Consider the following 27,271-nt stretch of genomic DNA (forward strand, 5'->3'; position numbering starts at 1 on the left):
GTGAAAACCGCCTCCCACCCCCACCTGATATAGGAGCAAATAGGGTATTTATGTAGTAGAAATGTGTAATGATACTAGATCCTGATTGATGCTTCTGTGTTCATCAGGATATATCTGTCAGTTCAGTTGTTGTCATTAGCTTCCTCGAGTACCTGCTCCCATGGACGTTGCCTTCATTGCGTGCATTGCCATTGTTGACCTCTGGGACTGTCCATATTCCAGGATTCCAGTGGGGACAAACCTTGCCCTTTCTGGTTGCAGTTTCTGTTTTTAGATACTTCATTTAAGTTATACTTAATCTTGTTTACTGTGTTTAATGTGAGACTATATTTCTCTGCTATGATCTATTATCTGTTGCTTTCATACTTTTTTTCCAGCAAATACCCTTATTACTAATATGTCCAGATACCTGGGACTGGGGATGGGCAGAGTATAGTTCAGTTTCATCTCACATGCCACCTACAGAGATAGCTTTAGGGTTTGATGAGAGAAAAAGATATCTTGCACAACATTATCCAATTCTGGCTGCTCTTGTTAGTACTATTATTCTCCCTTCCTTTTGAATTTATTGGATTTTGAGACTGTTATAAAGAAAGGATAGTGTTGTTTTAGGGCATTAATTGCAAAAGGTATACGTTACAGTGCAAAGAGCACTGAGCATAAAAGAATGAGGGTGGTTTACTACCTGTCTGTGTTAACCCTTCCTGCAAGTCAGCTCTCTTTTGTAAAATGAGGCATTTTGACCAAGTATTTCTAATCCTTGGTAATCCTTTCCAAAAGACACAGTAGAGAAATACAGGATTTAGAATTTAAGCAACGCTTGAGGTCGCTTAGGCTGCCCTCTCAGTTTTTTCCAGTGAAAATATTAAGGCCTTAAGAGATTGTGTATAGTCCCATAGTTACTAGAATCTAGTTATAACTTTTTATTCCAGTTGCTTTTTCCATTATGCTGCTTATGATAGGCGGCCTTCTAAGATAACCCTGTATCTGTGTAGTCACAGTCTTGTGTAATCCCTTTCCCTTGACTGCAGACTAGACCTTGTATTAGAATATGGCGAAAGTGGTGGGATATCACTTTTGAGATTAGATTATAAAAGACTATAATTTCCTTTTTTCTGGCGCACTCTTGTTGCTCACTTTGATGAAGCCAGCTGCCATATCATGAGTTGACCTATAGATAGCCTCACCCATCAAGGAATTGAGGGGAGCCTTTGGCCACTAGCCTGTGCAGACCAACAACCCCCTAGGAACTGAATCCTGCCAACAACCACTGACAGAAGTTGGGAGATAGTGTCCGAGTTAAGCTTTGAGATGACTGTCGCCCTAGCTGACACTGTGGCGGCAACCTTGTGAGAGACTCTGAACTGAGAACCTAACTGAGCAACACCCAATTCCTCAGAAACTATGAGATAACAAATGTGCATTGTTTTAAGCTGCTAAGTTTTGGGGTGGTTTATTAGGTAGCAATAGCTAACCAATAAAGTGCTCTTACTAATTTCAGAAAATTTTTAGTAAAAGGAATAATTCTCCTTGAAGTTTTTTATAAACATAGCTTCAATATGTTTTTATCATCTTAAACATATTTGAGGATATTATTTTTACCTTTGTGCAAAGAGAAATATTAACCATTTAACTATTCTATGTTTGTTTTAACTTAATTTCTAGGTATTTGTTTTTCTCAAAAATGGCAACATAAGGAGATGATTACTTTGAAGGTTGCTTTGATTTGGCGTTTCATTAAATTGGGTAATCATGGGACAAACTTACCACAGAACTGGTTTTGGCAATTGGTACGAGCACCTCTGATTCAGATATTGTCTGTATTGAAGGTCTTTTTAATTTAGATTTTATACTGCTTGGGATGTAGATAGCCAGGTAGTCTGCTCTTATTTATCTGGAGTTTTGCATTAGGATGATTTGAGTATGTATACATATTATTTAGAGAATTGCCTTTAGTATCCCTTGATTTATAAGTTTTGGAAGCTACTAGAGTACAACAGGGATGATTTTACTGGAACCCTTGATCCTGAATCTTGTTTTATTTTTCTGTTGGAGCTTACCAGCTTCTCATCTTCATAGTTTTATCTTGAGGTTTTTGCTACTGTGGAACAAGTTTTGAAAAACTGAAAAAAAAAATAAATGAGTATATAAATAAATAATATAGATCAGTTAACTTTTAAGTATCTTTATTGTGAAATTCAATACATGTAAAAAAGAAGTATATAAATATATGTGGACAGTTCAATGAATAAATAAAAAGTTAATACCCATGTAACTACCATCAGATATTTTCAATTGAATAATCGTTGAAATGAGCTTTGTATCTGGCTTTTTAAAAAATGTTGTATGAGTATGACTCTGTGTGTGTGTATGTGTGATGTAACTTCTGCAATTGATGGGTACAGTGCTTTATATTTGACTAGTAGGTGAAGTTTGTTAATGCTGTTGTTAAAATCTTCTCTTTCCTTACTGATTTGTGTGTGTGTGTGTGTGTGTATGTGTGTATACGTGCGCACACCTGTGCTTGATTGTCAGTTACTGACAATTTACTATGTGTTAAATCTCGCTGTGTAATTTTGGATTCTATTTCTCCCTAGGAGTTTTCTGTCAATTTTTGACTTATTTATTTTGAAGTCATATTTTAGAAGCATAGTCAACTTTCTAATTAGTCTATCTTCCTATGAATTGAACCTTTGTTCCATGAAGAAGTGTTCCTTTTTAATCTGTAGTAATGCTGTTTGTTTTAATGTCTAATCTGATTTTTTAAAAACTATTTTGAAATAATTTTAGACTTCCTGAAAAGTTGCAAAAATAGTACAGATAGTTCCTGTAAACCTTTCACCCTGCTTCTAATGTTAACACAATGTATAATCATAGTACAATTATCAAAACCAAGAAATTAATACTGTTACAATACTAGTCACTATACATTTTATCAATAGTTTTCCCGTTACAGTAGTGTTCTTTTTCTGTTCTAGGACTCAATCCAGATCCCACATTGTATTTAGTTGTCATGTTTCCTGAGTCTTCTCCAATCTGTGACCTCTTTCTGATTTTGGTATAGCTGTATCAGCCTTCTTTTGATTAATGTGTACATAGAATTGGATTTTAAAAAATCCAGTGGGACATCTTTATCTTAAAATTGGAGCATTAGGTAGTTGGATCATTTCATCCATTCATATTTTATATTATTCCATTTTTTACCCTTTTTTATTTCAGAAATTATACATGCTTTGTAATTCTTTTAGTGGCTATTGTAGAAACTGTAGAATCCTGGAATGAATGCTTTCAGACCTTTCTTTATGCATTTCCTCATGTGTATATATGTATCCAAACACATGGTTTTGATTTGCTTCCTTTTTTATTTTCTTAATATAACAGTGGTCATACTGTATTATTTTACAACTACCTCTTTTCACTTATTAAGAAAATAATAAATGCATAACCATTATACACTCTTTCAAGCAACATAAATAAATAAAAAGTTGACAGCAAAACATTGCCCCAAATTCTATCACCCCAACAAAAATAACCTTCATTAAAAACCAGGTGTACAGCATTCTATGTTTCTTTTCCTAAGAGTACTCAATTAAAAAAAATAAAGCCTAGCCATAGGCACATGTTTGTGAAATTTCACAGCACCAAGAATAAAAATAAAAAAAGAAAGAAATCGGAAGATTTCCAGAGAGAAAACCTAAAAAGAAAAAAGAATTGACTATATCAGCGTCAGTCTTCTTGACCAGCAGTATGGCTAGTTAACAATCAGTGAAGTATGGAAGTTATAACAAAGATGTTTTCACACCTGAAAAGCCTCAGAAGTTGTGCTCTAGCGAAATAAAGAAGTGAAAGAAAGACCTGGAGTGTAGGAAATAGTAAATTCAACCCAGGAAAACAGTGAAATGATGTCCTAGGAAGGACAGCTATATAGCAGACCCAGAGAGCAGATGGTCCAGATTTGAGAGAAGCCTCCTCAGGAAGGAGGTTTCCAGGAAAGAGAGGATTAAGAGATCTTATATCCTCTGGGGCTGGAGTTTTCTCTGTGGAAGGTTTTTAAATCTATGAATTCAATTTCTTTAATAGATGTAGGGCTATTCTGGTTATCTATTCTTACTGAATTAGTTTTGGTAGATTGTATCTTTCAAGGAGTTTGTCAAATTTATAGGTGTGAAGTTATTTGTAATATTCCCTTTTTATCTTTTTAATGTCTATGGGATTGTTTTAATATCCTCCTCTTCTTCCTGATATTGGCAATATATGTCGTCTTTATTTTTATCTTGATCAGTCTGGCCAAGAGGGTATCAATTTCATTGCTCTTTTCAAAGAACCAGCTTTTGGTTTCATTGATTTTTCTATGTTGATTTCACATTTTCAGTTTCATTGATTTTTGCTCTTTACCATTTCTATCCTTCTGTTTACTCCGAGTTTAATTTTCTCTTAATTTTTCATTTTTTTAAAGGCGGAAGCTTAAGTACTAATGAGAGGCTGTCCTCCCCCCGCTTTATAAAAAATTTTTATGGGAGTACAGTTGACTTACAGTGTTGTATTAGTTTTAGGCGTACAGCAAAGTAAATCAGTTATCCATATACATATATCCACTATTTTTTTTTTGATTCTTTTCCCATATAGGCCATTACAGAGTATTGAATAGAGTTCCCTGTGCTATACAGCAGGTTCTTATTAGTTATCTATTTTATATATAGTAGTGTGTATATGTCAGTTCCAATCTCCGAGTTTATCCCTACCCCCACTTATCCCTCCGTAATCATGTTTGTTTTCTACATCCATAACTCTGCTTATGTTTTGTAAATAAGTTCATTTGTACTTTTTAAAAAATATATTTATTTATTTGGCTGCACCAGGTCTTAGTTGCAGCACGTGGGATCTTCGTCACTGCATGCAGGTTCTTCAGTTGTGACATGTGGGGTCTTTAGTTGCATGGCATGTGGGATCTTTTTAGTTGTGGCATGGGAACTCTTAGTTGTGGCACGTGGGATCTAGTTCCCTGCCCAGGGATTGAACCTGGGCCCCCTGCATTGGAAGTGTGGAGTCTTAGCCATTGGACCACCAGGGAAGTCCCTGTACCCTTCTTTTTTAGACTCCACATGTAAGCGATATCATATGATACTTGTCTTTCTGTGTCTGACTTACTTCACTTAGTATGATAACCTCTAGGTCCGTCCATGTTGCTGCAAATGACATTATTTTGTTCTTTTTTTATGGCTGAGTAATATTCCATTGTATATACGTGCCACATCTTCTGTATCCATTCCTCTGTTAATGGATATTTAGGTTGCTTCCATGTCCTGGCTATTGTAAATAGTGCTGCAGTGAACAGTGGGGTACATGCATCTTTTCGAATTATGGTTTTCTCCACGTATACGCCGAGGAGTGGGATTGCTGGATCATATGATAGTTCTATTTTTAGTTTTTTAAGGAACCTACATACTGTTCTCCATAGTGGCTCCACCAGTTTACATTCCCACCAATATTTGCAAATGAAGCAACTGACAAGGGATTAATCTCCAAAATATACAAACAACTCATGCAGCTCAATATCAAAAAAACAAATAACCCAATCAGAAAATGGGCGGAAGATCTAAATAGACATTTCTCCACAGAAGACATATATATGACCAAAAAGCACATGAAAAGATGCTCAACATCACTAAGTATTAGAGAAATGCAAGTGAAAACTACAGTGAGGGATCACATCACACTGGTCAGAATGGCCATCATCAAAAAATCTATAAACAATAAATGCTGAAGAGGATGTGGAGAGAAGGGAACCCTCCTCTCTTTTTTAATACATGTGTTTAATACTATAAATTCCTTCTAAGCACTGATCTAGCCATATCCCACAAATTTTCGTTATGTTGTGTTTCCATTTTTATACAGTTTGAAATATTTAAAAATTTCCCTTTACTTTTCCTTTTGAACCATGTGTTATTTAGAAGTCTTTGGGGATTCTTGAGATACCTTTTTGTTAATGATTTCTAGTTTATTTTGTGGTAAGATAACATCATTTGTATGATTTCAGTTCTTATCCATGTGTTGAGGTCTTTTTTTATGGACCAGAATAGGGTCTTTTTTTGGTAAATGTGCCATGTGTACTTGAAAAGATTGTGTATTCTCCTATGCTGGGTGGAGCTGTCTATAAATATCAAATAGGTCAAGTTGGTTGATAACGCTGAGTCCTCTCTATCTTTGCTGATTTTCTGAGTACTTATTCTCTGAATTACTAAGAGAGGTATGGTGAAGTTTCCAGCTGTAATCACAGATTTGCCTGTTGTTCCTTTCATCAATTTTCGCCTCTTGTATTTTGACATTTTGTTGTGAAGTGCTTACATATTTAGGATTATTTATGTCTTGTAAGTGATTTAAACCCTTCAATGTCCTTAGTCCTGGTAATGTTTCTTGTTTCACTTTGTCTAATATTAATATAGCCACTTCGCTTTCTTTTGATTAGTATTTGCTTGTTTTTTTTCACTGTGCTTTATGATCCTAAATAATATATAGTTAGGAAAGGGTAATTTGTAGGATATTTTCATTTTGTGTTGACAGGGTTCAGAACACACTACCCCAAAATATGATACCTTGGCATATTGAATATTTTAAAGCTGAAGGATTTTGAGAAATGGCAGGTGCAGGAAGGACTCTCAGACCTCCCCTTTCCTCACTGAAGCAGGTCATAAGACCCTCATGTGAGAGGTGCCCTCCCTCTATCTGGAGGAAAGGAACATCCTTATCTTCAAAGATGGAGGATACCAAAAGGAGTCTGAACGAACAGGCCTTGCTAAGTTTTCACCAGTTTACTACCCTTGGCTCATACCCTTTTGTCCTATAACGTTTTTCCATGACTTTCCACTCTTCATCATAAACCTAGTGTAAAAATGCTCGGGCTTGTTTTCTTCACATCTTCATTTCCTTTTGAAGGCTCCCATGTCATGTAAAACTTATATTAAATAAACTTGTCTGCTTTTCTCTTGTTAATCTGTCTTTGTCAGTTTACTATTCAGGCCCAGCCAGGGATCCCAAGAGGATCAAGGAAAAGTTTTTCACCCCTACAGTGTGCATTTTGTTATTTATGTATTTATTTTAAATAATGTTTTGATTTTAGGAAGTAATGTCTTACCAAGTATGACCTAAGAGCATGTAATTTTATGTTAAGGTACAAAGATATAAGTGTTCATAACATAATTAGAAAAAAAATTTGCATTATTGCTCTACTTCTTGGAAGGAATTTGAATGGTAATTTCTTACAGATACTATTTGTATTTGGGTGTTGAAATGCTGTTTTGCATTGTCTCAGTCATATACATAAAACCTAAAGTTTTTAAAAACATTTAAATTCATTTTTTAAAATGGCATTTTCTGAAGTATGGCAGACCTCTTCTTTAAGCAGCATGTCTTGAAACTAATTAGTAGTTTAATACTCTTATTATCTTTTAAATTTAATGTAAATTGAAGCTATTTCCTTAATTTATGTCAAACAGCTTGTTACCAGCATGGAAGCTGCAGATGTTGTGGGATATAGCCTAAGATCTCCCAAAGTAGAACATTTTATTCAGTGGCATGAGCTGGCACAGTGGGCAAGATTATTCTAATTCATTTGGGTAGGTGAACTGTAACTTAGCAAGTTCATATACAAAAACTCATTGTCTGAGTTTCCTTGTGCTTCTTTACTGGTTAAGAAACTCAGCTTAGGATTTCAGTGGCTTAGTTTCTATTGCCTTTATTTCTTGCAGGTGATTAATTTTCATTTTAGTTTAAATTAAAAACTTCATACCCATCTTTAAAATGCCTATATTTTTGTTTGTTAGCCATTTTAGAAGTAAAATCTCATTTAAAATATTTTGTCATATGATTAATAGCTGGTTCTGGAAGCTTTTGGTCTACATGTAAATATACCTTAAAAATTAGAGAAATTAATTATTTTCTTCACTGAAGTTTTTTGGAATCATTTTTCTTCTAAAACATGCTCTTAATTTTAGGAATTACTTTATTAAAAACAAAAGACTATATATTTGCCTGTCAGTGGATAAAAATTTAGACTACTCTTTAACATTGCCACATTTAATATTAATGAGATTTTTAAGAGCTGCCAAAATGATTTTCCTTCTAGTGATATTCATAATAGGAAACAATGATATTGCCATCCAATGGAATATTAAACAACCATTGAAGTGGTCTGAAGAAAAATGCTTATAATATTGTGAAAAAAGTCAAGTATGTGTAGACATTGGTTGCACATATATAAATATGTAAAGCAAAAGTGGTAAAGAAAACACACTAAGATTTTAAGAGTATTTCATATTTTGGTGGTGAATGTAAGCGATGATCTTTTTTTCTTCCTTCCTACTTTTGTTTTAGTGTATTCTGGATTATTTTCTATGGGATATGGTCATTTGGTCATATGGTCATTAGAGATAGAGAATTTCTATCTCTAATTTTTTTTTCTATCAGTGATTTCTACCAAATCAAGAATCCAGCATCATTTGACATTACTATTGGATTTGCTCTGAGTTCTAATGATTATAGTTGATTGTAACAAGTGTATTTGTTTTAAGAATATAAAGATTTTTAAGCCCTTTGAAATTTTCTAAATGAGTTGTAAAAAATTTTTTAAGTAATTATTTTAGAAAAGTAATTATTTTTAAAAGTAAGTAATTATTTAGAAGTAATTATTTAGTAATTATTTAGAAGTAATTATTCCCTTCTCTAGCATTTGTCTGCACTTTATTTTTTTAGCTGATTTTTGTGTGTTGTCCATATTCTCTTTAGTTTATTTTACTTTATTTTTTTAATTAAAAAAAAATATTTTTGGCCATGCGGCATGTCTTGTGGGCGTTTAGTCCCCCAACAGGGATGGAACCTGGGCCCTTGGAAGTGAGAGTGCAGAGTCCTAACCACTGGGCCGCCAGGGAATTTCCTGGACTTTGTTTTTATTTTGTCCATATTGTGTCTTCCCTACTGAACTTCGACTGTTTTCAGTTTCTCCTCAATGTACAAGAAACTTTGTCCAAATGTTTTGAGAGTTCATAAGGCTTTGACTTCTCCAGCCCCTTCACTTCAGGCCTTGTTGAGGACCTTTGCTTGCTGTGAACATACCTGCGCTTATAGAGATTCTTGTGGCTCTCAGATACCTCTTTGCTCCCTGTTGTTCCCCTCTCCTCTTTCCTCCCTGTTGTTCCCCTCTCCTCTTTCCTGCACAGATGTTGGATATCATGCAGGTCTTATAGTTGTTGCTGTTGTATTTTTGTGTTTACCTAGTTTTGTGTTTGATATTTTGTTTATGGGTTTGTTTTTGCTATCCTGGTCTCTCTGTCTGTTTTTGTGGAGATATTTGGGAACATTCGAAAATTATGCAGCTTCTACCATGGTCTTCCCAGAATGTTCTTGGCTTTTGCACAAAGTTAAATTTATTCAGTTTAAACGGTTGTCTTTTTTGAAGATATATTCTGCTAAAATGTTCTTTATTTTATAAAATAATAGCCTAGCAACAATTTTTGTTTTGGAAATTTTACTAGTTAGTGAAATGTAGAATTTTTAGTGACTACTTATTTCCTCAGTTCCCTAGAACAGAAAAAATAAGTGACTTGCCAAAGGCTACAGCATTAATAAGTGACAGCATCAGTGTCTAAATATTCATTTTATGACTCCGCAATAATCAGCCCTAAACTAGTTTAGGAAGTGACTGAGTGAAAGTGAACTCTGTTTAGAAAGTGTTTTATCTTTCAGCTAATATGTGGCTATGCTGAGTTAGGATTCTCTTCTGAATAGTATGAGAAATAACTCTTCTAGGGAGAGTGGAGATATGCCTTTTGGCAGACTCCTGATCATCAGGAACACAATATCCAGTTGATTCATGACTGTGATCCCTCTTTTATTTTAAATTTGTTCTGTAAGAGAGGCTAAAAATGTCTCTGAACATAGGTAGTATGAGAGCTGGAAAACTCACAAGACACATGTATTAGTTTCCTATTGCTGCTGCAACAGCTGTAACAAATCACCACAAATCTAGTGGCTTAAAACAACACAAATTTATTATCTTACAGTTCTAGAGGTTAGAAATCTGAAATGATTCCCACCGTGCTAAAGTGATGTTAGTAGGACTGTGTTCCTTTGTAGACTCTCTAAGGGAGGTTCTCTTTTCTTGTCTTTTCCTGCTTTAGAGGCAGTCTGCTTTTCAACTTTATGGTACATTTCCCCAAGGAGGTGATCAGTTAACATTTTATAGTCTGTTCATGCTTTTGGTTCTTTGAACTTATTTAGTACAGTTTATTTCATTTAACCAGCACACAGCCACTGTCTACTATGTCTCCCCATATCTGGGGTTTGGAAATGGAGCTGAACGGTATATCCAAGGTCTAAAAAAATGAAATGTGTGTGAGAGGGAGAGTGAGTGTATTTTCAGAAGAGGGGATGGGGTGAGCTTGCAGTTAAAGAGTTTCAGATACCATAGAATCACTGTTGACGTTTGTTGGTACCTAATACAAGTTTATTTCTCACCCATACAGAGTTTGGCTTAGAGATCGAGGTTCCTTCTATATTGTGAGGCCACCATCTCAAATGTGGTTTTCAAGGTTGTTGCAGGAGGGAAAGAGAAGGCTAGGGGATCTCATAGAATATCTTTAAGGATGAGTTGTGAAATTGGCTTGTATCTCTTCTGCCTACACTGCTTTGGCTACAACTCAGTTACATGACTCAAATGTAAAGAAGACTAGGAAGGGACTTTTCTGGTGGTACAGTGGTAAAGAATCCACCTGCCATTGCAGGGGACACGGGTTCAATCCCTGGTCCAGGAACATCCCACATGCTGTGGAGGAACTAAGTGTGTGCCGCAACTACTGAGCCCGCGCGTCCTGGAGCCCATGCTCCACCACAAGAGAAGCCACCGCAATGAGAAGTCCGTGCACCGCAACCAAGAGTAGTCCCCACTCGCTGCGATTAGAGGAAGCCCACGCGTGGCAATGAATACCCAACGGAGCGAAGAATAAATAAATAAAATAAATAAATTTTTTTTAAAAAGGCGGCTAAGAAATGCAGTTTTCCTGTACATTCAGGAACAGGAATTGCTATGGTTTGTAATCCAACCAGTCTGGGGTTTGCAAGGGGAGAAGATAAAAAATTAAATGATGGTTAGACCTTGTTATGAACTGAATGTTTATGTCTCCTTCAAATTCATATGTTGAAACCTTTGGTGTGCCAGGTGGGGACTTAGGAGGTAATTAGGATTCAATAGGTCATGAGGGCAGAACCCCCATGAATGGGATTAGTTCCCTTACAGGAGTCACTAGAGAGACTTCCCTGGTGGTCCAGTGGTTAGGAATTTGTCTTCCAGAACAGGCGACATGGGTTCAATCCCTGGTCACGGGACTAAGATCCCACATTCTGCAGGGCAACCAAGCCCACCTGCCACAACTACTGAGCCCGCACGCTCTAGAGCCCCCATGCCACAGCTAGAGAGCCCGTGTGCCAGAGCTACTGAGCCTGCACCACAACTGCTGAGTCTGCATGCTCTGGAGCCCACACGCCGCAATGAAGACCCCGCACACGTACCGCAACTAAGACGCAACACAGCCAAATGAATAATTAATTTTTTAAAAAGTTTCAGCTTAAATCCTCCAAATGAGCTGACATTAAAAAAAAAAAAAGAGTCACTAGAGAGTTTGCTTCCCAGCTCTGTTCTCTGCCATGTGAGAGTACGAGAAATTGGTAGTCTGCAACCCAAAAGAGGACTCTCACCAGAACTCGACCATGCTGGCGCTCTTATCTCAGACTTCCAGCCTCTAGAACTGCGAGAAGTAAATTTCTGTTGTTTGTGAGCCATCCAGTCTGTGGTATTTTTGTTAGAGCAGCCCAAATGGACTAAGACAGATCTCATCTCTTTTCCTGACCCAGTAGGATTTTTGTCCTGCCATATTACCCCATGGCACTTGCAGCATGGGTTATTGCTCCTGATTTCTGTGTTGGTGGGACAGACAAGAATTGTTCTAATGCAACATGGGGGAGATTAGAGCCAGGCACATTTTTCTCTCACCTCTCCTTTCTGCATCATCAGTGTCTGCTGTTCACCCAAGGCTATAGTCCTTCTCTTCCCCAGTCTTCTTTCAAAGCAGCTGACACATGGATTTCTTGACATTTTTGGTTGGTTCCTCAGGTCCATGATTCCCTCTCACTTTCAAGTTTTTCAAGGTTGATTTTGGGGGAGAGAGCCAGCAATCTTTATAGTTTGCTGTCTTGACCCTTCCTAGTTTCTGAATAACTGGAAGGCTTCCTAATTTCTTAATAAAACATCCTTAGGAGGGACTTCCCTCGTGGCGCAGTGGTTAAGAATCCACCTGCCAATGCAGGGGACATGGGTTCGAGCCCTGGTCCAGGAAGATCCCACATGCCACAGAGCAGCTAAGCCCGTGGGCCACAACTACTGAGCCTGCGTGCCACAACTACTGAGCCCATGCATCACAACTACTGAGCCTGCACTCTAGAGCCCACGAGCCACAAGTACTGAAGCCTGTGCGACTAGAGCCTGTGTTCCACAACAAGAGAAGACACCACAATGAGAAGCCTGTGCACTGCAACGAAGCGTAGCCCCAGCTCGCCACAACTAGAGAAAGCCCACACACCGCAACGCAGCCAAAAATAAATAAATTTATAAAAAATCATCCTTAGGAAAAAACTCCAACCTTGTCTTAACTGAGAAGGAAACAGTTTCACTTCTTGTCCTTATAAATAAACAATTTATTCCTTGCATCTAGGCAAGAGGGTAATTTTGATAAACCAGTAACTTTTCCTGTGGAAAAGTTTATCAGATGATAGTGACCAAGAAGAGCAGAAAACTTTGTGTTGGGTTATTTGTGGATATGATTCTTGTTTTAGCAAGTGGATTCTCTTTCTTCCAACGGTTGATACTATCCTTGCCCACCCCCTCAGGTCAGGTTGAAGATCTGAAATAATAATTTAAAAGCCCATTTATCAAAGCAAGTTCATTGCTTCAAATTTTTAGTCTCTTATGATATCCAAAAGGTAGAAAAATTTAAAACAATTTGATTTGGTAAAATAAGCACCCTGACCAAATAAAGAAAAGTTATAAGGTTGAAAATGTTGTTAAAGTTCCCCAAAATAAGCCAACAGTCTCATAAAAAAGTCTTTATGTTGGATTGTTCATTTACAATATATGTACTCTTCTGCTAGGTGCTGTGCTCAATAGGCACCAGAGATATGAATTAGTGTAGTATTAAATCCTTAGACATTATTAAAAGATTAAGGTTTGCCAACCCTGTTATTCATATGAATTAACATCACAGAGCAGTGGACTAAGCAACAATTTTAATTAAATTGACAACATAAAGAGAAATACACTTAAATTCTATAATGATTTATACAGAGATGTGGAAATGAGTATTAGATTTGTAATTACTGCTGGTTGTATACCTCTTCATGCCTGGTACCTGATTTTAATCAGCTTTTATATTAAGTTAAATTTATATACATTGCATCATGATTCAGAAATAATTGAGTTTGATTTGAGTTTAGTTACATTAATGATTAGAATGTTTTTATACTTTTAAAATATGTATATTTAAAGTAGTTATTAAAGGGGGAATTTTTCATAGTCTTTAATGGCTGCTGTAACATTTAAGTTTTGCATCAAAATTTTAAAAATATAAAAATTTTTATTATGTTATTTAATAGTGGGGAAAGGTCAAAAAAGTGTTTAGAAACCTTGCTTGTGTTTTGTCCATATCTCCCTAGCTGTTTGTTATTATGACCTTAGGAACTTTGAAGAGCATTTTACATTAGTATTTGCCTACAGAATATTACTCCATACTTCTACGTTTGTGTAGTGACTTTTGTCACAATACACTTTTGTGTATCTGATTCTCTTCTTTAAAGGAACAGTGAGTTCTAAGTTTTTCCTTTGCAAAATCAATTGTTACTGTTCTTTTTTCCTACAGAAAAGTTCATTAGAAGATATTGAGGAAATCCCAAATATTCATAAATATCACTGATCAAATGAAAAATGTTGGCTAGAATATTGATTAGGAAAAAACTTGTAATTACGTGTTATGAGTGAAAGGTGGGCTTTTTAAAAGTCAGTTTTGTTAGGTTTGCTGTGAAAGTAGTTAAAAGTACTGAAACAGAGGTGCTGGAAATGTTTGTCTATTTTTCCACTAGGTGGCGACGTATACTTGTTATTTCTCTAGCAAACAAGGCCATTTATCTGATGAGGTAATACTAAGGTTAAACTTCAGTAACCCATATATTAATAGAAATAAATAATAAATAACTAAAGGTAAAATATAACTTTATTCCTTATATATAAAAGTGTTATTTTCCAGTCATCTGTGGGGAATGTGTAATTTTGATTTTTTTGATAGGATTGCTAATTCTGGTGGTCTCTTAATGGCCAAAAATATTTTAAAAATTCAGTATACAGTTGAAATTATCTTAAATGGCTTCCACTTAATGATTTTCCAGAATAACTAAAGTTCTGCATTTCCTTTGGTATAAACATACCAACTGATGCCTGTGGTATGCTTAATGTTCAGGCTAGTATTGATCTCTTGTAGATGTTTCTGCTCCTACTAGTTTGGTTGATTTATTTACATACCAAGGATGACTTGTGTTTGTCCCCAAACCTGTTTATACCATTTGTATCTGTGTCATATAATTTAAATCAATCTAGATGAGCTAATGGAAATATCTTTATAAAAAATGTTCTTCCTGTGAAAGCTAAGGTGATGTTTAGCAACAGTCAGGTGAATGGCTAAAAAAATTTACTATCAAAGTAGGTGTGAGAAAGCTGTGGAGAAAACCTAGATTATGCACTTGTTTATGAGGCAGAAGAATGCTTGGAATTCTGTAAATTCTGTACAAAAGGTGCTTTTATTTAACAGAGCGATTACACATGTACAAGCTTCACATTTTGATGCTTATAACTGAGAGATAACTCTCCACAAAATTTTTGTTGAAGATGCTGAATGTCCTGGATGAAAGTTATTTAAAGTTAAAGCATTTACTTAAGTGCTTAGTAATTTGAAGTTTGTTTCTCTCTTAATATTACTTTCTTGCTATAGTTCATATGCTTGTTTTAACTGATTATACTTAGAGGAAATCTAAATAAAAATTATTAGTAGAAAAAAAAATGTATTTAGATAGAAGAAAATTAATACTTTATCAAAGGCTCCAGAAAGATAGTTTAGCAAATAACATAGCCTTTTTCAGTCATGTTGAGTAAATGTAATGATTTTTATCTTTTTATGATTCCAGATTTTATGATTTGTTGCTGAATTGTTTTTTTTAGCCAAAAGTTTGAATTTTGGTCCCTAGGTTCTCTGGCCTCTTCATGTTTAACTAGCAAGGGATTGTCTTCCTCCATATATACAAGACGGGCAATTTTTGTTCAGTAGTGAGTTAGTTCCTCTCTAATAGGAGTTTCTCTTCCCCACTATAATCCTCTGAGAGCAATTTCATTACTAAGGAAAGGTAGAAGATTTTTTGACTAGGAGTCAGAAGGTCTGACTAGGAGTCAGAAGGTTTTAGTCCTAGAATTTAGGCCCTAGAACAATAAATATTTGCTCAGTACAGAAATGAATGAGTAGCTTTGCTCCATATTAGTTGTGACACTCTAACCTGGTCAATTAACTTCTCTTAGAACCTTATCTATAAAACGTGATTTTATTAATTCAACACACACTTCAGTGTTATGAGTGAGGCACAACAATGAGAAATATAAGCCTCCTTTCAATCAGATTGCTTAATTGAGAGGAACACATAAGTAAATAATATGCACTTTGACAAGTGCTTTAATGAAGTTATGTATAGATAGAACTGGACAGAGGCAAGTGGATAGCCCCTTTAAACCTGTAGATATTGTTTGGACATTTACTTAGTGGGGGTAGGGAAAACTGATTTTATTATCTTGAAATTATTATACAGAACAGTAAAACATTAACTTTCACTAGTTGAAGAAAACATTTCTGAAAAAGATTTTGCAAAATATTTTTCAGTGTTCTGTAGCTCTTCTTTTCACTTCTGAACCAACAGTTTCTTGGGAAGCATATTTATGAGTTTCAAAATTGGATAAGGTAGGTCACCAGAAAAGTGCCATTTGAATTTTAACTCAGTACAACTGCATATATAGTAGGTCTTGTCAAGGAATGTTATAAAATTTCCAGAGAAGAGTGACGTACAGAAACCTTAATTAACTGACATCATACTTCTCATTCATTCCAATGAGGTTTTAGTGGCCTTCATAGCCATTCACTCTGCCCTTCAATCCTAACTGGCTTGCCTGCATTCAGTTTGAATAGAATTGGCACTTCATAATTTTAAGTTTTCCAGTCCATGACCATAGTAAATATCTCCATTTACTTAGGTTTCCTTTATATCTCTCAATAAAGTTGTATTATTTTCTCCCTCGGGGTTTTGCATTGTTGTAATGGCAAGGACCTTAAGTAGACGTTGAAAGAAGTGTGAATAGCCAAGATTCTTGATTTGTTCCAGTATCAAGGGAACAATTTTTAATGTTTCACCATTCTTAGAGGATTTTTTTCTTGCTTGTTGTTTAAGACACCTGTTATCAGATTATTATATTTTTAGAATGCAAAGAGTTTTTTTAAAGAAATGCGTGTTGAATTTTACCAGATGCTTCATCTATAGATGTTTATCTATCCTTTGATGTTAGTAATGAATGCATTAATTTATTTTCAAATATTGAATAAATCTATAATGAGATAAACACAACTTAGTCGCAGTACATGATTGCTTTTCCTATATTGTTGGTTTCTGCTTATTAATATTTTGTTTATAATTTTTACATCTGTGTTCATTAATGAGGTTTGCCTCTTTCTTATACTATTCTTGTAGGTTTGGTATCAAGATTTCTGCTGTCCTTGTAAGATTTTGCTGTCTTTTACTTGCTGATAATTTTAAAGTAAGATTGGAATAATTCCACATAAGATTGGAATCATAATAATTTCTGAAATAAGTTACTTCCCAGGAATATTTTCCACTCCTGATTAATTTCTTTGAAAATTATAGAATTAGTCAGGTGTTTTATATCTACTGAGTCAGTTTTGGAAATTATTTTTTTCTGGGTATTTGCTGCGTCTAAATTTTCAAATATGTTGCCATAAAGATGTTAATAATATTCTTTTTTTTGAAACATAGTTGATTTACAATGTTGTGTTATACATATATATTATTAATCCTGATATTGATTGTTTTTGTATTTTCTCCTTTCTTCTTGATCAGTTTTACAGGAGTTGTCAAGTTTTTTACTCTCTTCAAAGAACCAACTTTTGGCTTTGTTAATTCTCTCAGTGTTATGTTTATTTCCTATTTAATTTCTGCTCTTAATTCTTTCCTTCTAATGTCTTTGAGCGTATTTTGCTTTAGTGCTAATTCCTATTGATAGATTCTTAGGTCAAACTCATTAATTTTCAGTCTCCTTTCCTAATATGTGTATTTTAAGATATAAAGTTGCCTCCAAGTAGTACTTAAGTTGTATCTCACAAGTTTTGCTTTGTGGAATTTGTTATTGTAGGGGTCAAAATATTTTATAAATGTAATCATGATTTTTTCATTGACTTATTTATTAATTTCTGAACATATGGGAACTTTATTGATTTCTGAATATGTGAGAATTTAAATTTCTAAACATAGGATTTTCTTTTTGTTATCTGTATCTAACCTTATATTGTGATTAAAGAAGATGCTGTATCAAGTTTTTTTCTTGTACTATTTTTTTAAAATATTTATTTATTTTTATTTATTTATTTAGGCTGCACCAGGTCTTAGTTGTGGCACATGGGATTTTTAGTTGTGGCATGCGGACTTCTTAGTTGTGGCTTGTGAACTCTTAGTTGTGGCATGCATGTGGGATCTAGTTCCCTGACCAGGGTTAGAACCCGGGCCCCTTGCATTGGGAGCATGGAGCCTTACCCACTGGACCAGCAGGGAAGTCCCTCTATCAAGCTTTAATTCTTTGAAATTTGATTCTACTTGCTCCCGGAATATCATCAATATTATATGTACTTAACAAGAGTGTGTATTCTGGATGTTAGGTAGAGTATTAATTTATGTTCAGATTTGTTAGGTCAAGTTTGTTAGTGACATTTGTAAATCTTCCATATTCTTACTGAGTTTTTGGTCTTGTTCCATCATTGTGGATTTATCCACTTTTTCCTGAAAGTTCTGTTAGTTTCTGTGTTACATATGTAGAGGCTATGTTATTAAGCTTGTATACATTTAGAATTTTTATTTCCTTGCAAATTGAAACTTATTATGAAGGGACCCCCTTTCTGCCTTAAAATCAATTTTGCCTCATATTATAGCAGCTTAAGGTCTCTTGCTTAATTTTATATGGTATATCTTTTTACATCATTTTGTTGTTGTTGTTCAACTTTTCTGATCCCTTTCATTTTGGGTGAGTCTGTTGTAAACATAAAGATAGATTATAAAAAATCAAGTCTGACAATTTCTATTTAACTTTACATTTTAAATTATTATGTAATGACTTCTTTTTCATTTGGTGTCTGTGCCTATGAATTTTTTTTATTGTGGTAAAGTGTAGGGATTCCCTGGCGGTCCAGTGGTTAGGATTCGGTGGTTTCCCTGCCGAGGCCCCGGGTTCAATCCCTGGTCAAGAAACTAAGATCCCACAAGACATGCGACCAAAAGAAAAAGTGTGCATAACATAAGATTTTATCATTTTAACCATTTTTAAGTGGACAATATAGTGGCATGGACTGCATTCACAGTGTGCCCCATTACCACTATCCATCTCTATAACTTTTTCCTTGTTCCAAACAGAACCTTTATACTCACTAAACAGTAATTCGTTATTTTTCCATCCCCCAGCCCCTGGTAATCACTGTTCTACTTTCTTTCTCTATGAATTTGAATATTCTAGGTATCTTGTATAAGTGGAACCATACAGTATTTGTCCTTTTGTGTCTGGCATATTTCACTTAGCATAATATTTTCAAGATTCAACCATGTTGTAGCCTGTATCAGGATTTCATTCCTTTTTAAGACTGAATAATATTCTCTTGTATCAATGTTATAGTCTAGCAGTTTTGATCATATTGTGTTTTACATTTAAGTCTGTGATCTGTTTTGAGTTAATTTTTGTGAAAGATATACAGTCTAGACTCAGTTTTTGCATGTGGATGTCCAGTTGTTGCAGTAGCACTTGTTGAAAAGACTGTTCTTTCTCCATTGAATTGTCTTTAGTCCTTTGTCAGAGATCAGTTGACTCTGTTTATGTGGGTCTATTTCTGGGCCCATTTTCATTGACTTGTTTGTCTCTGCTTTCATTAATACCACACTGTCTTGATTACAGTAGCTTTATATTGAGCCTTAAAATTGTGTAGTGTCAATATTCTGACTTTGTTCTTCTCCTTCAGTATTGTGTTGGCTCTTCTGGATCTTTTGTCTCTAAATTTTAGAATTAGTTTATTAGTATCAACAACAAAACTTGCTCAGGTTTTGATTGGAATCACATTGAATCTATAGATCAAGTTGGGAAGAACTGATATTTTGACAATATTGAGTCTTCTTTTCCACGTGCATGTAATATCTATCCATTTATTTAGATCTTTGATTTTTTTTTAACCACAGTTTTGTAGTTTTCCTCATATAGATCTTATCCATATTTTGTTAGATTTATGCCTAATTTCAAATACAGTTGTTCATTGCTGGTGTATTTGGTCTTATGTTTCTTCTAAAAATTTTATAGATTTACTGCCTTTTTTTTTTTTTTTTTTTTTTTTTTTGACCACGCCATGAGGCATGTGAGATCTTAGCTCCCTGACCAGGGATAGAGCCCGCTCCCCCTGCGTTGGGAGTACAGAGTCTTAACCACTGGATCACCAGGGAAGTCCCTACTGCTTTCATTTAGATCTATGACCCATTTTAATTAATCTCTGCAAATAATGTAAAGTTTAGTTTATGATTTTCGTTTCTTTTAAACATCTGGGCATTCCAACAGTGCTTATTGAAAATTAGCCTTTCTTGAATTGTTTCTGCACCTTTGGTAGGTAGAGATCAAGTGGTCATGTTTATTTGGGTTTATATCTGGACTCCCTAGTTTGTTCCTTTGATTTAGGTACCTTTCTCTTTGCTGATACCATGCTATCACCATTACTTTAGCTTTATAGTAAATCTTGAAGTTGGATAGTGTGCTTTTTCCAGCTTTGTTCTTTCTCTTAAAAATTGTTTTAGCAATTCTCATTCCTTTGAGTTTTCATTTAATTTTTGGAATCACTTGGTATCTGTAAAATATCCTACTGTGATTTTGATTGGTATTGTATAACATGTATTGATTACTTTGGGGGAGAATTGGTATCTTTACTATGTTGAATCTTCTTTCATGATTGTGATATGCCTCACCATTTATTTAGACCTTGATTTCTTTCATCAGTGTTTGTTTTCAGCACATAGATCCTGTATTACCTAAATTTCTTTTAGCTATTATATATGGTATTATTTCTTTAATTTCCTTTTCAAATTGTTCCTTGCTTGTGTACAAAAATATGATTGATTTTTGTGTGTTGACCTTATATCTTGCAATCTTGTAAAACTCACGTATTCTAAGAGTGTGTGTGTGTGTGTGTGTGTGTGTGTGTAGACTTCCTGGGATTTTCTTCATGGATAATCATGTTGTCTACAACTCTGGTTAAGACTTCTAGTACTCTGATGAATAAGAGAGGTGAGAGTGGACCTCCTTGCTTTGTTTCTGAGCTTGGGGGAAAGTTCCAGTCTCTCACCATTAAGTATGATGTTAGCTTTAGGATTTTTGTAGATGCCATTTGTTAAGTGGAGAACGTTTCTTTTATTCATAGTTTGCTGAGAGTTTTCCTATATTTTAGGATGCACTTTTTCTGCATCTTTTCATATGACCGTGTTTTTTATTGTTTAGACTCTTACTGTGGTGGATTACATTGATTGATTTTTCAATATTGGACTAACTTGAAAAGTCTTTATTTCGCTTTTGTTTTTGAAACATGTTTTTCCAACTGTAGAATTCTAGATCCACAGTTTTTTCCTTCAGTATTTTAAAGACGGTGCCCCACTGTCTTCTGCTTTGCATTGTTTTTGGCAAGAAATCTGATGTCATCTTTGTCTTTGTTTCTCACTATGTAACATGTCCTTTTTTCTCTGACTGCTTTTTAATGTTTTGTCCCTCACACTGGTTTTGAACAGTTTAATTAATTATCATGAGCTATCATGTAGTTTTCTTCTGGTTTTTGCTGCTTGGAGTTTCTTGAACTTCCTGGATCTGTGGGTTTATAGTTTTCATATACTTTGGGTACTGTTTCTTTGCATGTCAAAAAATTCTGTTTTATCCTTTTAAAGGTTGGTATTCTTGTTGGTTTTCCCTTGGAGGCACTTATGTTGTTTAAACACGAATTACAAACTCTGAATTTCAACATTGCATTAACTGCTATCTGTTTAGTTCTCAATCTTTCACATGCTACTTTTTTTCTCTTAGCCTCATTCTCTGGTGTGCCAGCATAGTTTGGTGGTCCGCCAAGGATTTAGGTAGCACTTATCAGATATGGAGGCTTACAATTTTTGTATTTTCCTTGTTTCTGAGGATCGTTCCCTTAATTTTCCACTGTTCTCCTTATCTTGGGCTTTGTTCCCTAATACCTCTGTTGCCCTTGCTGCCTGTTGTTTGGGGAATACACTCAGCAAAAGTTTAAGGAATAAAACAGCAGAGTCTTTCAAGGGTAGACCTCTTCTGTCATGTTTTTGTTTTTGTTTTTTTGGTGGACATGCTGCGTTTTTCCCTGAGTATGCCCAGTTTTGTGGTCCATCAGAGATTTGAGCAGAGTTTATACTAAGATTTTGGTTTTTACTGTCTGATTCTCTTGTAGCCAGTCTTACCCTTAGATTTCCAGTTGGTCTTCTAGTCCTGATCTCTGTCCTCTGCCATCTTAAGCCAGCTGTGATCATTGTTCTGTTGAGGTAGTTGTGAGGATTGGGGAATTTTCTTTCTTCCTTCCTTCCTTCCTTCCTTCCTTCCTTCCTTCCTTCCTTCCTTCCTTTCTTTCTTTCTTTTCTTTCATTTTTGGCTGTGTTGGGTCTTCATTGCTGTGCACGGGCTTTCTCTAGTTTCGGCGAGCAGGGACTACTCTTTGTTGTGGTGCGTGGGCTTCGCATTGCAGTGGCTTCACTTGTTGCGGAGCACGGGCTCTAGGCGTGCAGGCTTCAGTAGTTGTGGCACATGGGCTCAGTAGTTGGGTCATGGGCTCCAGAGCGTAGGCTCAGTAGTTGTGGCGCATGGGCTTAGTTGCTCTGCAGCGTGTGGGATCTTCCCGGACCAGGGCTCGAACCCCTGTCCACTGCATGGGCAGGCAGATTCTTAACCACTATGCCACCAGGAAAGCCCCTGGGGAATTTTGTTGGACAAATAAACCATAACCTCATAAATCTTACTTCTTGAAGTTCCAGTTTTTCAAGAAGAAATTCTTGTCAGTCTTTTTTCTGCTTTGGGATGCTTTCCATTGTCTTAATTTTGTCTAAATTTTGTAATTATTCTGTAAGAAGGTTCATTCAACCACTTTACCCTGTTGCCATTACTGGAAGTTACCACACATTAAATTTTACATTCCAGTTGTTACATTGTATTTATAGAAGTTTCATTTATTTCCTTTTAATATATGTTAGTTCAGTTTTTATCACTTCATGTTCTCTGCAGATATTTTAAGTCTGTTCTTACTTCCTTAAACACAGTATGAATGGTTTTATTATTTATATCTGATAACAGCCCCAAAAGCTGAATTACTTGTGACTTGTGCAACTTCTTCTTTTTTTTCTTTTGGTTCTTTATTTTAGTGCATTATTTCTTTCTGTGCTTGGATATTTTTGACTGTGTGATACTCATTATATTTTAAAAGTTCTGTTTTTTTGTTTTTGTTTTTCTGTGGTACTTCTTGGATGACTGGAATAAAGATTTCTTTTCTTGAGAGAAAATTTGCTTTTTTGTGCCAGGTGCCAAAGGGCCCTACCACTCTGCAACCATTTGAAACTAAATTCAAGTTTGACATTTTTTGGATCACCCAGTTGATATGAATTTGAGTCGCAGACCTTTAAGAGAACTGGCTTGTGGTGAAAATTTCTTGAAGACCTCCTTTTCCTGCTCTGGACAATACCATGGAAGATTTTGCTGCATTCCTATAAGTGTGGGTGTGATGGGTGGAGTTTATTTCTTTGGTGTCTGTACACTCTCATTCTTTGGTACCTTCATAACCTTTGGGGCCACATCTGTATAAGAGGAATGTTCTAGTAGACTATACCTTGGGACACGTTCTGGGATTTATCTTCTTTTATAGATCCTCAGAAGACCAGGAAATCCAGCAGCTCAATTAGTTATGTTTGGCTAATAGTCTTAGGCTAAATCAGATTCTGTGTTTAGCGTCTTTCATAGATTAGATTTCCTATGAAACAAACTTTGAGATTGTTTTGGAGGAATACTGTTAGGAACAACTTCTGTGAGGAATGAGAGAAGCAGGAGTGGGCAGAGGAGAAAGTTGAACTACAGTCAATTGCAAGAAAGACTTTAGTTGATCCTTCAGATGGCCCTTTAGAGATATCTCATCTTGAGGCAAGAGGCTCACTTTTGTACCCCCACATAGACCCCCAGACTGCACGCAGGCTGCTCTGGTGGAGGAGGCATGGTCCTGGGCCAGGTGGCTCTCTCTGTCTGAGGGCTGTTCCTGGTAAGTCTTAGCTGAAAGCCATCAGTAGCTACACTCTTAGCAGCTGTGGGAGTTGTATCCTTGGTACTGAAAGAGATCTGGGTTTTGTACCACAGCATCTACTGTAGTTTGCCCTCTGAGTTCTTGCTTTAGCTATTTGTTGGCCTAATAATTTCTTACTATATTTTTCAGATCGTAGGTCACTTTATTACATTTTATCCAATATTTTTGTTGTTTTCAGGAAGGTTGGTCCAAATAACCTGGTTTGTTGTATTGAGAATAACTCAAATTAACTTTTTACTTAAGGTAGGACTTTTGGGACATCCCTGGTGGTGCAGTGGTTAAGACTTCACCTTCCAATGCAGGGGGTGTGGGTTCGATCCCTAGTCAGGGAGCTAAGATTCCATGTGCCTCGTGGCCAAAAAACCAAAACATAAAACAGAAGTAATATTGTAACAAATTCAATAAAGACAAAAAAAATGGTCCACATCAAAAAAATGTTTAAAAATATAAGGCATGAAAAAAAAAGATAGAACTCTTTTTTTCCTCAGCTTTGCTCTATTATATTGTAAACCACATTTTCCAGCTTTATTGATATATAGTTAACTAATAAGGATTGTATATATTTATGTTGTACAATGTGGTGATTTTATATACATATATATTGTGAAATAAGGTAGAACTTCTTAATAGATACCACTTTACCACTGATCATTAATTCTTTGACTTAAACTTTTTGTTCTGTGTTTCTCCTAATGGTCAATCATAAACTTGTGAAATTATTCTGAAAAATATTAATTAATTTAGAAAGAAACCCAGTAATGTAGTTTTTATAAAAGCATAAGTTATTAAATTCTCAAAGAAGTACATTTTTAAAATAGAAAATTAGCAATATTTTACTTTAGATTATCTCTCTTCATATGAAAATGATATAAACTGGATCATTGTCATAAGGAATTGGAAGGAATTTAGCATGTTTAAAGTAAGGGAAAACTCACAATCAGAACATTGTAGATAAGTTCTTGTTTATAATAACTGATAGTCTGTCAGATATAGCCACTGTCAGTCATTAAATTCTCTAAGCTGTGTATTTTCATTCAAGATGGTACCTTTTCTTATTAAGCAACCAAGAACCCAATAGCTTGTCTATCTAACATGTAGTTATACCACCAGTTACAGTGTATAAGTTTTTAAACCTTTCCTCTCTTTAGCAATATTGCTCTCAATTCAATTTCCCCCGACCTGGGCCTCTGAGATTTCATGTGGGATAGGATGGAGGCAAAGGTATCAGCAGATATTTTTCTTTTCCACAGAACTTAAAGCACCTGAGAAAATTTTACTTCATCTTTTGCAATTAATAATTGTAATATTTTGATTATGCATTAACATTTATGTACCACTGTACATAGCATCTTGTTTTGTGTTATGAAGTGTATCAAGTATTCAGAAAAGCATAGAGAATAACAGATGTGTATTGAGCTACCCAGATTTGTCACATGTTAAATGTTTTGCATTTTACCTACTGTCAATCTCATTTCTCTTTTCTATGTTAACCACTGTTAAAAGTAGCTGGGTATTTTACCAGACCAATTTCTATGTTTTCATTTGTACAGACACACATACAGATGTCAGTATATGTGTATAGTTTTTAGTTTAAAAAAAATGCAGTCACGTTATGCATATTTTTCTGATATTTCTTTCATTTTTCATTATATTGTAGATATCATTTTGTGTCAGTGCATATTGATGTACATCATTTAGTGAATGACTTTTAAAATCTGTTTTACATTAGTACATTACCTTTTATATAGTAAGCACTCAGAAAATATGAGCCATGATTGTGCTGTTATTATTATAATGATATCCTCTGGTTGTTCCAAACTTTATTTAGCCACTTACTTATAGAGTGACCTTTAGATAGTTTCTAGCATTCTGCTCTAATCTTTGCCTCTTCTTTTAGGATATTTTTTATAGGTTAACTTTTTTTCAGTCACAGATCTCTTGATTTTTAGATAAATTATTAGTAACTTTGAAATAATAATTTGATAAATAAAGTCATTTAATTAATGTCTCTGTCTTCAGAGTCAACAGATTTATTTTCTCTGGGATCTTTTAACTTTTCTAGGAGGATTACAGTATGGACAACCTTCCTTATTTCCGTATTTACTGGGAGCCACATTTTTTTTAGTATCTGAGTCAAGTCTTTAATCAGGAGTTGGCAAATTATGGCCCATCGGAAAAACTTGCCTGCTGTCTGTTTTTGTAAATAAAATTTTGCTGGAACACAGCCATGCACATTTATTATGTATTGTTTGTGGCTACTTTATTACTATAGTGGCGTAGTTGTAACAGAGACCACGTGGCCCATAAAGCCTACAACATTCACTCTCTCACTCTTTTTGTTTTTTGTATTTTATTTATTTTTTTATACAGCAGGTTCTTATTAGTTATCCATTTTATACATATTAGTGTATATATGTCAATCCCAATCTCTCACACTCTTTACAGAAAAAGTTTGCTGACCACTGCTTTAGATCAGTATTAGACGTTGGCCAATAGCTGATACAGTACTCAGAATACTGAATTTAGGAGTTCTAGTGTACCTTTGACTTTGTTTCTTTGACTGTGGAGGAAATTGCTTTATCTTCCTAAACCCTAAGTTTCTTCCTCTGTGAGGTGGAATATCACTAAATGATTTTTTGAGGTCCTTTCCAGCTCTGAGGTTCTGAGAAACTTTGTAACATAAAGTTTTTAAAAGGCATTTGGAATAAATATAGATAAATATAGATCAATCAGTCTATCAATCTGTCTCTATATAATATAGACATAGAATAGGTATAAAATAAATGTGCAAATGGACCAGAAAATAGGGGAGATACATAGATTTTTTTTCCTAGGGTTTAATAAATATAGCAGTCTTTATTGTGCAAATATAATCCCATCATGAAAATGTATTAAATAGTGAACTTTCTGATACTGGGAGGACCTGTGTTCCATTGTGTTAAATGGAAAAAGTAATAAAGTGTTATGAGCCCATCTCCAAACCCTAACCAGAAATTTTCTAAAGTATCACTGAAACACTCTTCCACATCTATATAATCATATATAGATGTTATTATGGTATGACATTTAAAATACCTAATTATATAATTCGTAATGAACTCATTAGTGGATATGTAATAATTGGTGTATAATTACACTTTCCTTGTACAATGTACCTAACGTGTAGCTTTTGTAGTACATCATGAATGCAGTTAATACTTAGAAAATAAGTAAAGCAGTTAAAAGAAAAAGTTACTGATTAGAGATTTATGTTTCAGCTAATAAATTCCATCCATCATGGTTTTTAAGAAGTTTTGGTTAAGGTCATAACCACCTCAGGCATTTCTTAGGAGGGAGGAACCAAGTCATGTATCAGCTTAACTCCTTCATTCCGTCTACTACCTGTCCCTTATCAGTATCTCCTTGCCACATATTTCTCAGTCATCTTTTCAAAATTTGCTTTGAAATGCAATCTTTTATATAAAAGGGGAAACATACTAATATCCTGATATTGC

The 27,271-nt window shown here is 35.0% G+C and overlaps 1 protein-coding gene across 9 annotated transcripts in view; it reads left to right on the top strand.

Annotated features, from left to right (window-relative positions):
- The window catches only part of MIPOL1 (mirror-image polydactyly 1), a 328,422-nt gene that overhangs the window by 3,427 nt on the left and 297,724 nt on the right, over positions 1 to 27,271 (top strand). Inside the window, exon 1 of one of the 9 annotated variants that reach the window (XM_089907622.1) lies at positions 1 to 27,271. This exon is cut by the window's right edge and continues 26,058 nt beyond it. The exons of the other annotated variants lie outside the window; for them this stretch is intronic. The gene's annotated coding sequence lies outside the window, so the exon portion shown is untranslated. 9 annotated transcript variants of the gene reach the window in all.

Source organism: Delphinapterus leucas, chromosome 2 (genome assembly GCF_059928025.1).
Source record: "Delphinapterus leucas isolate spDelLeu-1000000601 "Yukka" chromosome 2, BTC_Dleu_Yukka2, whole genome shotgun sequence".
NCBI lineage: Eukaryota > Metazoa > Chordata > Mammalia > Artiodactyla > Monodontidae > Delphinapterus > Delphinapterus leucas.